Here is a 15,082-nt window from a genome sequence, read left to right on the forward strand (position 1 = left end):
ACATATCTTTTGTAGAGTGTTTTTCCATGAGGTTTGATTACATAAGCTAATCCTGAAAATTAGAAATACCCAGAAAACAGGCAACTTCTCAATTTATGTTGACATTCAGTCTTTCTTAAAGGACTTGATATAAACATCTTTAATTCTGACATGAATTGGATTTTTGTCTAAGTAGCCAACTCCTGATAACAAAAGATGGCATTTTAACAAGTATTTTTATGCAGTTTGACATAAGGGATTTTGGATTAAACCAATGCAGCCCTTGGGAGTAAAAATTTGGGAATTTGAATAAACAAGATCACGTAAAACATAGCATTTTGAAGTTTTATGGCAGTGGTTTTTGAATGAAAAACTTTTCCTTGAACAATTTCTTTATTCTGTGTTGCAGTAGCTTTTTTTCCCTTCTGTGCCTGAGCAAGTGATTAACTTGCCTTTGATTAGCTAAAGGCACTTCTTTATTATTCATCAAAATGCGCAGAAATTTAAAAATGTGTGAACTTATCAGTAAACCATAAACCATACAACCATACTGAGAAAAAAGTTATTATAGCTATTATTATACCCTATAATTGTAATTTTAATCTTTTGTCCCTTAAACTGTCAATCAATATAAATAATTAGGTGTCTACTGTTTCCCAGACATATTCTGTACATATCATTTAGGATTTATTTATTTATTTATTTATTTATTTAGAGAGGGACTCTGGTTCTGTTGACCAGGCTGGAGTGCAGTGGCACAATCTCAGCTCATTTTAACTTCCGCCTCCTAGGTTCAAGCGATTCTCCTGCCTCAGCCTCCTGAGTAGCTGGGATTACAGGTGTGCACCACCACACCTAGGTAATTTCATTGAGAATTTAGAAAACAAACTAATGGTACTATTTCTTAGTGTTTTAAATTAGAACATATCTTGCCTCATGAAGCTTTAAATTATTATTTTCAGTTTCTCCCCATGAAGCGCTCTCATCTGACATTTGTTTGGAATCGTACCACTGCCGGTCTGCACCAGATGTACCGTCCTTTCAAATATGATTTTCTGTTGTACCTTGTAGTGAATTCTGCAAATCATCTTCCCCACCTAAAAATGTCTGAATGCTAACACGAATAAATTATATAACATGCAAAAATGTATAAATAAATAAAAAAGAAACAACATCTTTTTTTTTTTTGGAGATAAACTCTTGCTGTCACCCATGCTGGAGTGCAGTGGTGCAATCAGAACTCACTGCAGCCTCAAACTCCCTGGTTCAAGCCATCGTCCCACCTCAGCGTCCTGAGTAGCTGGAACTACAGGCATGCACCTCCATGCCAGGCTAATTTTTTTTTTTTTAACTTTTCTGTAGAGACAGAGTCTTGCTCTGTTGCCAGGGCTGCTCTTGAACTCCCAGCGATCCTCCCACCTCAGCCTCCCAAAGTGCTGGGATTACAGACATGAGCCACCACTCCCAGTCTTCTTTTATTATTTTAAACAAATATTCACATTTGTAATTATATATTTTTAAAAGAAAACCTTCCAAATTATTTCAGCTTCAGGCCCCATAAAATCTGATCATCCGTGAAAAATAGATAGGAATGAACTAATATTAATTCATTGCTGAATTGATGAGAAAACTTTTAGTAAAGGTAAGACAAGTAGCACAAGGTAAAGAAAAAAGCAAGAATTTTAGGGCAGAGCTTGTAAATGCAAAGGCCTATTGGCAGGACCTAGTGCAAAATAAAAATTTGTGACTCCTTGATCAAGAATTTTAATGAATTTCAAATAGTGATAGCAGAACATTAAATCAAGCACAAGTATCTTCTAAGCATGTGGGCCGGTAGGACTGTCCATGACCCACATGCATGAAGCCAGCCTGTGGGCACCATTAGGTAATACAAGCAAGAAAACCTCCAACTAAAAAGGCTTGGGTCCTACTTAAAGGACCCTCCGTGACTTAGCTTGAGTGACAGTTGTCAGGTCAGGCCCAGTGTTGCCACCTTTGTCAATTTATTAAGAGAAGTCAGAAATCTGGATTTCTTTATGCAGTCAGCTGGTTTTTAAATATTGACTATTCAAATTATCAAAAAAAAAAAATTGTACAGACCACAACAAATGTGTCTGAGTGGGTTAATCATGGTGTTAAATATAGGCTACAAACCTTTATCTGGAATCTTTGCTTCAGAAGCAGAAAGACCTGGATTTGCATCTTGACTTTTTTCTCCACATGGTGACTGTTTGGTCTTTTCTGAGATTTATTTTCCTTATCTAGTTCAGAACCTGGCATATGGAAAGTGCTCCATAAATGCTAGTTCAATATCTCACACTCTCAAACACTTATGCTGGTTGCTCTTTGAATTATTTGTCATAGAAGACACATCTTGTTATAGTAGTAGATATTTTTATTTAAAAGTAAAAAAAATTCAGAAATCTTTTTTCCTTTGGATGCTATGTAAGTGGTAGACAAAGGAAATGCCCTTCTCTAATTCATCTAATCCTTAAATAGAATATAATTATGAGGCTCACATGCTTATTTTATTTCTTGCATAAGAAGCTATGGTTAGAAAAATAATCAGACAACCTGGTACTCATATCAACAGTGAATGGTCAACTAGGTACCCATTTCCTCTGTCTAAAAAAGGAAATCTATGTACCTATTTCTACCATCTAAAAATGAAACATTTAAAATAACCTAATTCATAGTATTTCTCAAAATTGTCATAACCAAAGTCTTGTTCCTAAGAAATCTGTAAAGAGAAGGTGAAAACTGTTTGAAATGGAAAAATGTTTATATAGATGAATTGTTTTGTAAACTTCGATATCGTATTAGTCAGCTATTACAATGATAATGTTCTATACAAACCACTGCAAAACTCAGTGACTTACAACAATTAGCATTTGTTTCTTGCTCATCCATCTTTGGATCTGTTGTGGTTCAAGCTGACCTAGGTTGGACCCAGCTGGGCTTGGCTCCAAGCTGTAGGTTGGGTCCAAGTCTAATCCATTAATTTCTTTTCTTTTCTTTCTTTCTTTCTTTCTTTCTTTCTTTCTTTCTTTCTTTCTTTCTTTCTCTTTTTCTTTCTTTCTCTCTCTTTCTTTCTTTTTTTTCTTCCTTCCTTCCCTCCCTTCTTTCTTTCTCTCTTTCTCTCTCTCCTTCCTTCCTTCCTCTTTCCAGACAGAGTCTTGCTGTGTTGCCCATGCTAAAGCACAGTATCTATTCACAGGCACCATCATCGTGCACTACAGCCTTGAACTGCTGGACTCAAGCAATCCTGCTGCCTCAACCTCTCCAGTAGCTGACACTATAGGCATGTGCCACTACACCAGGCTGCCCCACAGATTTCTTCTCTTCCTTGGACCAGCAGCACATTATTCTCATGGCAAAAGGCAGAAGAGGAAGAGGGCAAGCCCAAATGCTCATTTCAAACCTGTGCTTACAAGGCCCTTGGCATTCACTGACCGAAGTAAGTCATATGGTTAAGCCCAAGTTAAGGGATGAAAAGGTCTACTCCACCCATCATAGGGCCATTGTAATGGTGAGGATGTAATAACAAGAGAGAGAATAATTGAGTTTAAGAATTCAAATATGCCTCAAATACCTTAATAAAACTGAAATATTTTTGAGCTATACCTTTCAGAGTTTTATCCTCCACGGAACATTATTGAAGTTTGCCTACATTTGTTTTGAATTTTTTTTTTTTGGACCAAAATGATTGCTGTGGATATTCTGGTGTGGAACACTGAGATAGCAAGTCAGGAGTAATGCAAACGTTAAGGGATATCCAAGTCTACCTCTTAAGAAAAATCCCTGACTTTGCATATTGATACCTATTCCTATGACCTACTTATATGCAGACATGAGGGTCTTCTATCCTACCTCACCACTGTTCATCAGACCCCATCTGTTTTCCAAAGCTCCTGGCTCTGCCTTCATCAGCTACACAGAATGCCAACATTCCTGAGTCTTCCTCAGACTTTATTTATTTATTTATTTATTTATTGAGACGAGTCTTACTCTGTTGCCCAGGCTGGAGTGCAGTGGCACAATCTTGGCTCACTGCAACCTCCGCCTCCTGAGTTCAAGCAATTCTCCCATCTCTGCCTCCCGAGTAGCTGAGACTAGAGGCATGTGCGACCATGCATGGCTAATTTTTGTATTTTTAGTAGAGACGGAGTTTCACCATGTTGGCCAGGCTGGTCTAGAACTCCTGACCTCAAGTGATTTGCCCGCCTTGGCCTCCCAAAGTGCTGGGATTACAGGTGGGAGCCACCGTGCCCGGCCCAGACTTTATTTTTATATCAAAAGCTCAGATGAAAGAAGTAGTTCTTGAGGAGTCATCTAGGGTAATATTTTCCATAGTCTTCCTTGGTATTCTAAGTATTTTCTTTGGGTTAAATTATATTTCAGCCAGACACGGTGGCTCACACCTGTAATCCCAGCATTTTGGTAGGCCAAGGCAGGTGGATTACTTGAGGTCAGGAGTTCCAGACAAACCTGGGCAACATGGTGAAACCCCATCTCTACTAAAAAATATAAAAAATTAGCCGGGTGAAGCAGCATGCGCCTGCAGACCCAGCTACTCGGGAGGCTGAGGCAGGACAATTGCTTGAACCCGGGAGGTGGAGGTTGCAGTGAGCAGAGATCGCGCCACTGCACTCCAACCTGGGTGACAGAGTGAGACTCCGTCTCAAAAAAAAAAGGTCACCAGTACTGAATTAAGATTCAATGTTATATGCTCAACTTTTACCAAAGACATTATAAGAGAAAGTCATATAAAACTTGATGTTGTTTTTGTTATTAAACAATCACTGAAGGTCATCTTCTTGCTGAATGGCCTCTTGTAATCCTTTGTCAGAAATTGCTATTATAATTTAATGCCAGAAAGAATGATGCATGTTTTGAAGAATAAGTATGCTTCTTCCTTTCTGAAATCTACTCTGATTTGGTTTGGTCCTAGCTACCAGGAAGCTAAGAGGCAAATCAAACAGTCAATCACACTAAGTTCACAGCCTTTATGATGACTTTTTACCTTCTTTCATGGCTAATTTTCTGTTTCTATTTTACTGTACGTAAACATACAGAAGCTAGCTGGCTAGCTATATCTCCTTTAGGATAAGTTACAAAAAAATCTTTTAAGGAAAGAGATACCTTCTACTGTGCCATGTACCTTTTTTTTTTTTTTTTTTTTTTTTTTTGAGATGGAGTCTCCCTCTGTCGCCCAGGCTGGAGTGCAGTGGCACGATCTTGGCTCACTGCAACCTCTGCCTCCTGGGTTCAAGTGATTCTTCTGCCTTAGCCTCCTGAGTAGCTGGGACTACAGGTGCGTGCCACCGCGCCCAGCTGAGTTCTGTATTTTTTGTAGAGACGGGGTTTCATCATGTTGGCCAGGATGGTCTTGATCTCCTGACCTCATGATCTGCCTCCCTTGGCATCCCAAAGTGTTGGGATTACAGACGTGAGCCACAGTGCCTAGCCTCTTTTTTTTTTTTTTAATGTTAAAGGAAATGTATCATTCCAGTTATTGTAAACACATAAGAAATACTGGAATGAGGGCTAAGGTTTAACAAATTTTAATAAGATATTTAGAATTACCTTCTCAGAATTTGAATACTGTAACTACAAACATTCAAATATATTCTAAACTTCAATTTAATCTTTCTTGAAAATGACAAATACATATTTTTAAAATTTATTTATTTATTTATTTTTTGAGATGGAGTCTTGCTGTCTCGCCCAGGCTGGAGTACAATGACATGATCTCAGCTCACTGCAACCTCCACTTCCTGGGTTCAAGCAATTATCCTGCCTCAGCCTCTCAAGTAGCTGGGATTACAGGTGCCTACCACCATGCGCAGCTAATTTTTTGTATTTTAGTAGAGATGGAGTTTCACCGTGTTGCCCAGGCTGGTCTCAAATTCCTGAGCTCAGGCAATCCACCCACCTCGGCCTCCCAAAGTGCTAGGATTACAGGCATGAGCCACCACCTGTAAATTTAAATTGTTATTTGATTGGCATTACTAATTTACACATCATGAATTCTGTAAAATAAAATTAAAAGGCCGGGTGCAGTTGCTAACACCTGTAATCCCAGCACTTTGGGAAGCTGAGGCAGTAGAATTGCTTGAGCCCAGGAGTTAGAGACCAGCCTAGGCAACCAAGTGAGACCCTGTCTCTACCAATAAATAAATAAATAAATAAATAAATAAATAAGCTAGGCATGGTGGTTCAGGAGGCTGAGGCTAGAGGATCCCTTGAGCCCAGGAGGTCAAGCCGTGTTTGCACCACTGCATTCCACTCTGGGCTGGGCGACAGAGACAGACTCTGTCTCAAAAATAAATAAATAATTAATTAAAAAAAATTAGAATTGTTTTTATGTATTGAATACTTAGCAAAAACACAGTGTCTATAGAATATGACCTGCTTTGGGAACAGAAAACCAAATACCACATGTTCTCACTTTTAAGTGGGAACTAAATGACCAGAATTCATGAACACAAACAAGAGAACAACAGACACTGGGGCCTACTTGAGGTTGGAAGGTGGGAGGAGGGAGAGGAGCAGAAAAAATAACTATTGAATACTAGGCTTAGTACTGGGTGACAAAATAATCTGTACAACAAACCCCCACGACATGAGTTTACCTATACAACAAACCTGCACACGTACCCCTCAACCCAAAAAAAAAAAAAAAAAGAATACGACCTGCTTTGTTTAGACTGCAAAACCTCTTCAATTGTAATGTCATTCTCCCATGCTGTTTTTATATTTTGCTTAGAAAATGCAATGCAAAGGCCAGGCACGGTGGCTCACGCCTCCTGTAATCCCAGCACTTTGGGAGGCCGAGGCAGGTGGATTGCCTGAGCTCAGGAGTTCGAGACCACCTTGGGCAACATGGTGAAACCCCATCTCTACTAAAATACAAAAAAGTAGCTGGGCATGGTGGCTGGTGCCTGTAGTCCCAGCTACTCGGGAGGGTGAGGCAGGAGAATCGCTTGAGCCTGGGAGGTGGAGGTTGCCGTGAGCCGAGATCATGCGACTGCACTCCAGCTTGGGCTACAGAGTGAGACTCCATCAGAAAGAAAAGAAGAGAAAGATGAGAAAGAAAAGAAAGAAAAGGAAGGAAGGAAGGAAGGAAAAGAGCAATGCAAAAAAGCTGAAATCGCCATAAAATTTTGGTAGGCTTCTAAGGCTAAAGGTATCCAAAAAGACCTATTTTATTAAATACAATTCTAAAAATTAATAGACAATGCTTTAAAGCAGTTTTAGGTTGATAGGAAAAATTGAGCATAGAGTACAGAGTTTCCACATACTCCCTCTCTCTGCCACCCACTGTCTCATGTACTATTTCATTTATCATGGGAATAGTTTGTAAAATTTTTCAAGCCAAAATGATCTTATCTCACCCTTAAATGCTCCCTCCAGAATTTCACACATGCAGCATTGGCTAAGTAAATCAAAGAAATAAATTCAATGGTGTGTTTCATCAACACTGTCAATACTACTTCTTTCTGGGGAGTTCTCCTCTAATTATATGCAGCTTTCATTACTCCCCTCCACCCCAACTAAATCTGGTATTGTTCACATGAGACAGTAGAGTATAAAGAAGTGATTCTACTCTTTATGTGAAAAGATGATTTCATTATTACAATAGACCATTGGCAGCTCTGACCTCCAATGACCTCCTTTCCTATTTTATTCAGAGACGCTAAATGGTTTAATGGATCACAATTGTAAATGAAACATTATAGATTACAATGCTTAAACTGAGCATAGCTGAAATAAATATACTTACGTTTAATGAGAAAACATTATATTTAATTATCATTATTAGAAAAATACTTTTACGTCCCCTTTAAGGCACCTCCAATTTATCTTTTCTGATTTTCTTTTTACACATTTCATCCATTTGTGCCAGTTTTAGTGCCTGGTTCTTTTTCTTTGTCAATTGCTTCTCAAAGGCAATTTGGAGAACATCTTCAATTATATCAGCTCCTTCTTTACTCTTCTTCAGAAGTTCTGACTGTTGTTGACATAGTGTTTACCAGGTGTCAGAGATAAACTCAGGATAATTCTTGACTGAATTCTGAGGATGATGAGTGGGGGTGGGATCCTGGCCTCTATATCTCCCAGGGTGGAACACTGAGCCCAGGCTAAGTCTGATTTTTGCCTGTCCATTCATATATACAATGTGGAATTAAAGTATGCTTGGAATTGTGCATGGGTGTGTAGCAGGACGAGCCACAGACAAAACTCCTCAGACACTGGGTTAAAGAAGGAAGGAGGCTTTATTCGGCCGGGAGCTTGGGCAGATTTACATCTCAAGAGCTGAGCTCCCCAAAAAGGAAATACCTGGCCCTTTTAAGGGCTTACAAGTCTAAGGGGTCCACGTGAAAGGGTCGTGATAGATCGAGCAAGTGTGGGGAACGTGACTGGGGGCTACATGAATCAGCTAACAGAACAGAAAGTTTTGAAGTGCTTCCTCACACAATGTCTGGAATTTACAGATAACAGAAGTAGTTTAGGTCAGGGGTTAATATTATTATTATTATTTTAACCACCAGGGCCGGGTGGTGGCGCCGAGGTTGTCCAGCTATTTATCTTATTTCTGTTTCTTTTCAACTTTTTGCTTTCTCCCTTTTTTCCCTATCTTATAAACTAGGGAAGGGGTTGGTGGGGGGAAGGGAAGGGCAGCAGGAGAAGTGGTGGTCTCCTTCCTTATTTCCCCCTTTTGAGAATTTCACTTTTTAGTGGGAGTTCTTAGGTGGAGCTTGTGAATTTGTGGGGAATGACTATGGAGTGATTATGGACTCAGATACTCCTGTGGGGAATCCCTAATTATTGGTATCTGTAGGAATTTTTTCTTTTCTTTTCTTTTTTTGAGATGGAGTCTTGCTCTGTTGCCCAGACTGGGCCCAGCTAATTTTTGTATTTTTAGTAGAGACGGGTTTTCACCATGTTGGCCAGGCTGGTCTCGAACTCCTGACCTTGTGATCCACCTGCCTCGGCCTCCCAAAGTGCTGTTATTACAGGCGTGAACCACTGCTCTCGGCAAGGAATTTTTTCTTGAGTGAATCAATTTTCCCAAGAGTAGTAAGTATCCAAATCTCTTGTAGTTGGGGGAAGGGTTGGGGAACAGTGAATGGGTAAATCTTGTCTGCCAGCTTTCTCAGAATCAAGGGATGGAAGAAAGATGGGGTTCCATGTTTGGACGTATAGACTTTCACTTAATAATTTCCCTGGTTTCAGTAGTGTGCCTCCTGCATTACATTTTAAAAAATAATAAAAATGGCAGTTTTGAAAAGGATCCTTTGAGAACAAAAAGTTTTAAAATTTGGCATATCAAAAAACCAAATTCTTGCTATCCTCCCCAAACCTTCTCTCTTGCAGTTTGCTCATCTGAATAAATGATGGCTTCCAGTTGCTCAGCATAAACTTGGGCATCATCCTCCACTCTTTTTTTCCTCTCATGCTTGCACCGGATCAATTAGTAAATCCTCTTGACTCCACCCTCACAATATAACAGCACCTCACCATCTGGTTCCCATCACCGTCATCTCTAGTCTATTGCAGATTGTTCCACTGACATTGATTATAGATCTGTTGCCAATGAAGAATCTATTTTATCTGCTTAGAAGAATAAGCCATTTCTTGTATTTGTGTTTTCCTGCCATAGTTTCCTTTTCTGGACTTGAAGAGATACTCTAATCTAACTTGTGGTAACTATGAGCCTCCTTCTTGTCTAATCACAGTTTTGGATCTCAGTACCTAGACTTGCCCTGTGCAAAATCCTGGGAGAGAAGGCACTGATAGTGAAGAAAGGAAAAAAGCAAAAGCAGTAAACTACCTGCCTTGTAATCCTGTCCCAGGCCACGCAAACAATTCCTCAGAAAATAAATGTGAATGTCACTGTGCTGGTCATTTGTCCACTTGGTCTCAGACCCATTCTCTGCCCTTCCTTTACTCTGCTCTGGATTGCAGGTCACTGACCTCTGCAAACTGCATTTCCAAACCAGTTCCTCTTTGACAATTGGTTTCTAGTTAGAATTGACCAGTGGGGAGGCAATGACTGGAGATCGGGGGGTGGGAAGGGGGAAAGCCAGGGTATTTCTCCTTCTTTCTCTCTCTCTGCTTTGTGTGGAATCTCAAGCAGGGCTTGAGCCTTTGCCATGGTTCCAACTCTCTCCAGCCTTCCTAAGCTCTGCTTCTACCACTTCCTTCCTTTGTTCCTCCTACCTTGGGAGCAATAGCAGTTTCCTGACATTTGTAAACCCTTTGTTGCCTCACTGACCTCTGATTCCTCTCAGCTCTCCCATCGCTTTTGTGACCAGGTCCCCATCTTGAATTTCTTCTGTGAAGGTACCTTGGTTCTGTTTTCCTGCCTGGGCCTTCAAAGATGCTGCCACCTTTCAAATTCCTGCCACATGCTGCTAATACCTGCTCTTAGATCTATGCTTTTAACCAGACTTCCCCCCACCAATGCATTTTTATATTTATTTGCTTTCATATCTACTCTGAAAGTGTAAAATAAAATTATCCACCTTTTATAAAAATGAAATATTTGTAGAATCCTATCCTAAGTATTTACTTCTAAAAACCAGAAATTGCAGCTTCCATTTCAGTGAATCTCTATCAAGTGTTGGTATGGAGCTAGACACTATAAAAATATTTTCTGGAATCATCACTATAACCTGCAAGGTAGTTACTACTCCCTGCTTATAAAAGGAGAAAGCTAAGGCTCCAACATGTTAAGTAACAGAGTTGCACAGCTAGTAGATGGTGAGGTGCAGCTGCACGCTTTCATCTGTGTGCTACAAGTGCTTTCCGCTGCCCTAATCCGCTTTCCTAACTCGCTCCATGCCTGTCATTACGTTAATCCATATTTGCTTATCCTTTTGATCTTAATCAGCACAGTAGGTTTTATTATACCCTTACATAGCAATTTCAGGGTCACATGAAAAACACATGAATTTAGGAAATATTAAGTACAAACAGAGAACCGATTGTGTCTTGGTTAGATCAATAATTGGACATGGTTGTAAATGTCATTCCAACTATTTGTACACTTGAACCATGGAAACAAAATTATTTAATGAGTTAATTCTATCATCTAAAATTAATAATACATTTTAATACCCTTTGAGTACCACAATAAAGTTATTACAGAACACGTACTTTCATTTATTCCACAAAAAATGGAGAACCGAAGCAGTTGTTGCTTTACCTAATTATTGAACCTCTGATTTGAATGGAGGAAGCTGTTTCCTGAGAGAAGCGGCCCCTTTTAGCAAAGGAACAAGAGTTGTAATGGAAGCAGGTCCCAGCCACTGCAAGCTTTAAATCCAAAAGGCATCCTAATGCTTTATTTGCCCACAAACACAAAGGCATGCCCACAGTTTGCATGTTATTTTCAAGCTCCGTGTCCAAAGAAACTAGAAAAATAAGCATAAACCAAAGAAATGCTGAGGCCAGCATATCAAATGAGAATTAATCACAAATGAGAAAGAATAAATTTCATTTGAAATAGAAAATAAAATGTGACCCTATCTTCCTCCTTTTTACTGTCAAACTCTCAAACAATGGCATTCGTTTTCAGTAGTTAAAATCCTCAGAAGAAATTTGGCCTAATTTCACAGGTAACACTTGCATATATACACATGTAGATTTGTAGCTCGTGGATTTTTCTGTGACAAATTAATATTCCACACTGGTTTCTCCCTGCTGCCTGGCATTCACTGTTGCCAATTCCTTCCAGTTCTTGGCTGCCATGTGTTAAGAAATAACAAATAAATAATAGTATATTGTCAAGTAAAACACAAGCACTCTGTAAACCTCTCCAGTAAAAAAAAAAAACATAATCTGATTATACATTTCAAGGCAAAGAGAAAAAATTTCTTAGATGATCTACTGTTCTAAAAATATCTGTGCCCCTGATCCCTTATAATAACAAAGATGATCAGAAGTTAATAAAAATTACCCTGATCTGGTCATTATATGATGTCTGCATGTATTGAAACATCACACTACCCCATAATATGTAAAATTATTATATGTCAATTATAATTTAAAATTAATTAAATTCTTAAAATTTTACATTAATTATCTTTGCTTACCCCCAAGGCAAAGTGAAGATATGTAGAATTTAGTTCTGATTAACTCACAAAAAATGGGGTAAAAGTAATCCTTTTTTTAAAATACTCATTTTAACAATAAACAATAAATTTTTACTTTCCCAACAAATTCCTATTTCTACCATTTAATAGAAACATTCTGTTCACCATATTAGGCCATGCCTTTTAAAGTTTCAAATGTTTCCATGTGGAACTTATAAAATTATTTTCTAGACTTTTATTGGCTATAATATATATTCATTACTAAACAGATGGGTTTGTTTTTATACTGTCTTATTTTTAGATATTTCTGGGAAAGACTTTGCATAACTTCTCTTGATTGAGTGCTGCCTCTAGAATAGCTAATCCTGTCTTATTTACCCTAGCACCCTTTTTGCTGGCTATTGGGAATAATGCTGCATGAATTTGGGAGTGCAGATATTTCTTTGAGATACTGATTTCAATTCCTTCAGATATATACCCAGAAATGGGAATTGCTGGGTCACATGGTAGTTTTGTTTTTTGATGAACCATACTGTTTATCTCCTTCACTCTTTATAGTTGTATAGTACTTCATTCTGTGGACGTATAACCCATAATTTATTTAGTCAATCTCCTGCTGTTGAATAGTTGTATTGTTTCCAGTATTTTTCTCCTAAAAAAATTCTGCAATGAAAAATCTTATATTGTTTCATTCCTTATGTTTATGGATATATCTGCAGTATAAATTCTCAGAAGTGGAATTACTGGGTCAAAAGGAAAAGTGAATTGATTAATATATTAGACAGCCTGTTTCCCCACAGACTTGCCGACAGAGTATATTTGCTGTATATTCTATAAACAGAAAGTGATTAAATAAGAATATTTTTACTTCCATTATTAGAACACAAAGTACACTTTTTTATATTTCAAATCATTCTTAAAAAGAATGTGATACTAAATTGTTTTGTTTTGTTAAATAGAATCAGGGTCTATATTGCCCCGGCTGGTCTCAAACTCCTGGACTCAACTGATAATCCTGCCTTGGCCTCCCAAAGTGTTGAGATTACAGTCAGGAGTCACCATGCTAGGCCACCAAATTGTTTTTTGTTTTTTGGAGGTTATTTTTGAGACGGAATCTCACTCTGTCACCCAGGCTGGAGTATAGTGGTGCAATCTCGGCTCACTGCAACCTCTGCCTCCCAGGTTCAAGCGATTCTCCTGCCTCAGCCTCCCAAGTAGCTGGGATTACTAATTCTCCTGCCTCAGCCTCCTGGCTAATTTTTTGTATTTTTGCTAGAGATGGGGTTTCGCCATGTTGGCCAGGCTGGTCTCAAACTCCTGACCTCCAGTGATCCTTCTGCCTCAGCCTCCCAGTGTGCTGGGATTACAGGCGTGAGCCACCACACCTGGCTGACCAAATTGTTTTTAATCAGAGTGTCTAAATACACTCCTATGCCATCATACTTATTAATTTCTTTGGGAAAAAAATTAGTACCAGAAATGATGTAATATTTTATGTGCCTATTCTCTTTATTTGTGTTTTAATTCTACTTAATAAATATTGTTACTTACCAGTCCAAGCTCAAAAAGCATGCATAAAATATGGTTTTTAGCCACTGATGCTAGACAACTTGAGAAATTTAGGGACTTATTGTTTTTCAAAAGAAAATTTCTTATAGTATAACTAAATTTTTAAATTTGGTTTTTTATGCATGCTTTTTGAGCTTGAACTAGTAAGCAACAATACTTATTAAATAGAATTAAAACATAAATAAAGAGAATAGGCACATAAAGTATTACATCATTTCTGGTACTAATGTTTTTCCCAAAGAAATTAAAGAAGTACGATGGTATAGGAGTGTATGTAGACACTCTAATTAAAAACAATTTGGTCAGCTGGACACAGTGGCTCACACCTGTAATCTCAGCACTTTGGGGGCCGAGGCGGGCAGATCACAAGGTCAGGAGTTCGAGACTATCCTGGCCAACATGGTGAAACCCCATCTCTATTAAAAATACAAAAAATAGCTGGGCATGGTGGCAGCTGCCTGTAATCCCAACTACTCAGGAGGCTGAGGCAGGAGAATCGTTTGAACCTGGGAGGCGGAGGTTGCAGTGAGCCGAGATTGTGCCATTGCACTCTAGCCTGGGCAACAGGGCGAGACTCTGTCTCAAAAAAAAAAAAAAAAAACAAAAAACACACATTTAAAAAATTTAGTTATACTATAAGAAATGTTCTTTTGAAAAACAATTAGTATACGTCCCTAAATTTCTGAAGTTGTCTAGCATCAGTGGCTAAAATAATATGTAAAAATAAAAACAGAAAAAAGAGCAGTAGTCAGTAACTCACCACTTAAACGTACAGCTTAAAATAGAATTTCCTAGGCAATTCTATAGCACATACTTATGGAAAATGTTACATTCAGCAGTCAGAACTGGCCCTGGATCATCAAAACAGTGGTTATTACCATCATTTCCTAACTTGAGGTTTCTCAATTCAAGATGCTATATAAATTGAAGACATTCGTTTTCTACCCAAAAAACACCACAATTTGGGTTGAATTCTAGCTCTACCACTTGCTGCTTGTGTGACCTTAAGCATATTAACCACTCCAAGCCTCAGTATTTCCACCTATAAAACAAGGCTGCTGTGCTCACTTTGGCAGCATATATACTAAAATTGGATCAATACAGAGATTAGCATGGCCCCTGCACAAAGATGACATGCAAATTCATGAAGCATTCCATATTTTTAACAGACAACCTACAGAATAAGAGAAAATTTTTGCAATCTATCCATCTGACAAAGGTCTAATATCCAGAGTCTACAAGGAACTTAAACAAATTTACAAGAAAAAAACAAACAACTCCATTAAAAAGTGGGCAAAGGACATGCATAGACATTTCTCAAAAGAAGACATCCGTGCAGCCAACAAACAGATGAAAAAAAGCTCAACATCACAGATCATTAGAGAAATGCAAATCAAAACCACAATGCAATACCATCTCATGCCAGTCAG

At 38.5% G+C, this 15,082-nt stretch overlaps 1 non-coding gene across 1 annotated transcript; it reads left to right on the forward strand.

Annotated features, from left to right (window-relative positions):
* Window positions 1-14,712: 14,712 nt before the first annotated feature.
* LOC112209267 (U6 spliceosomal RNA) lies at window positions 14,713-14,816 on the forward strand. The gene has a single exon (XR_002944019.1). It is a non-coding gene; the product is annotated as a U6 spliceosomal RNA (small nuclear RNA).
* The last annotated feature ends 266 nt before the right edge of the window (window positions 14,817-15,082 follow it).

The sequence above is a fragment of the Pan troglodytes genome, chromosome 4 (genome assembly GCF_028858775.2).
Source record: "Pan troglodytes isolate AG18354 chromosome 4, NHGRI_mPanTro3-v2.0_pri, whole genome shotgun sequence".
NCBI classification, from domain to species: Eukaryota; Metazoa; Chordata; class Mammalia; order Primates; family Hominidae; genus Pan; species Pan troglodytes.